This window comes from Theobroma umbraticum, unplaced genomic scaffold, assembly GCF_002168275.2.
Source record: "Theobroma umbraticum cultivar Fairchild unplaced genomic scaffold, ASM216827v3 scaffold_1345.0, whole genome shotgun sequence".
Lineage (NCBI taxonomy): Eukaryota > Viridiplantae > Streptophyta > Magnoliopsida > Malvales > Malvaceae > Theobroma > Theobroma umbraticum.
This window is the reverse complement of record NW_018397491.1, coordinates 7,654-9,401: the sequence shown is the minus strand read 5'-3', so window position 1 is coordinate 9,401 and position 1,748 is coordinate 7,654. Positions and strand designations below refer to the sequence as shown.

The 1,748-nt window shown below is 35.4% G+C and overlaps 1 protein-coding gene across 1 annotated transcript in view; it reads left to right on the top strand.

Annotated features, from left to right (window-relative positions):
- Nucleotides 1-1,748, top strand: part of TRE1 (trehalase 1) — a gene marked incomplete at its 3' end in the record, with an annotated part of 9,158 nt that overhangs the window by 3,264 nt on the left and 4,146 nt on the right.

Genomic DNA, 1,748 nt, shown 5'->3' with positions numbered 1-1,748 from the left:
TTGTCAAAGAGGTTGCAATTCCAGCAGCACATAGCAGGCTTCAACTTTGAAGACTTCTTGTGACCTTTTCTACCAGAGGAGTATCTTCACATATGGACATATCAAAAGATTCACAGCTTTCTTCTATTTATAAAGGAAAAGATAATTTCTTTATTGATTTTACTAAGTGAATTATAAAAAAGTCAACATATAAGATATAGGTTACAAAAAAAATTTATTATAATAGCCCTGGTAACCTTGATCCTTCATGTTGCTTTTACTAAACTTACCACTCATTGCTTCCAATGTTACTTGCCCAAGAGCCACATTGAGCTAGTTTGGAAATGGTGAGTTTCTATTAATGCTTTATGGTAAACAACAGGGACAACGGCAGCATAGTCAAAAATTGCTAATCTTTCATTATGAAGTTTTGATGGCTTACGGTCCCTAAACCTGGACATGATATACCATTCTTTACCACAGACCTATATCTAAATAAACTACAAGTTCTTTGAGTTTGGATGGACTATTCTTAATTAATCAGGGCTGTAGCTTTCAAGTTTGAGGCGTAAAACTCCAAGCATAGACTCCAACAAAGCATGATCAAGCTAGGCTTGAATAGCCAGTCATTTACTTCAGTATCGTAAATAGTTGATTTTGGCTATTAACTTATTATTTCTTTAAGAATAGAACAACACAATGTTATACAGAAAATAATGAGAACAAGTGGAACACTACTTTACACGAAACAGCTACTTCAAGCGTATCGCAGTAAAAGTAACTCAAAACAAATGACAAGGTTCGTGAGTTACTTTGACCTTTGGATGCTCTGGAGAGTTTGACTTAGTAGCTCATGGAATTGTTACTCATTATATGCAATAAGGGGTTTCTCTAACAGTTAATCATCATGTGCATTAAAGCTTTTCTCAATAAATGTTACTCATTATGTGCATTAAAACCTATTCTTGAGTAACTCTTTCTTCTCTCTCTACAAATATAGCTTTCACAATTCCAGAAGAGACTTTCAAAACTAGTGCAATATATTTTCACGCAGATCTTCTCTCTCTAAATATTCTCTCCAACCCTCTTTTGCTTAGTACTTCTCAACTTCACTCTACCGCTTGCCTATTCTCTATCTATTCTCAATCTTACTCTACTACTTTGACAATACGGTTACTTTACCATTTGCTTATTCTTTACTTATCCTCAATCATTACACTTCTATTCATCTATTCTCTTCTGCCTGCTACAACACTCAATATTTCAAGACCAGCTCTTATCTTCCTCTCCGATGCCTCTTGCACATCTTTTTACTTGTTTGCAATATTTCCTCTCTCCTCAGACAAAACCCCTCTACAAACAAACATTTTTTGCACCAAATCTCAAAATAGCCAGTCAGGCTTCAAGAATTACAAACCTGAGTTGAACAAATCAATCCACAAGGGAACAAAGTTTGAAGCAAACACATTTTGATTCTGGTTCTGAGCTTCCCAAGTCTGAGATTCCTGATAGAGCATCAAAATGACAAAATTTTAAAGAATGTTATAACTGTTTGGTATCACCTTACAAACTATGGCACTTGGATACAACCTCGCATGCAGCATTATTATTGAGCCAATAATCCAGCTATTGTCCCATCTGTTCATTCCAAAAAACAAAGTTGAATGCTTTCTGTCTTGTCTGAGAAGCTCTGAGGAAATCCTCTGCAACAGTATTCTCTCCAACAACTTTTGCAAAGAAGGCAATGTCTAGTTCCATCTAGATCAAGA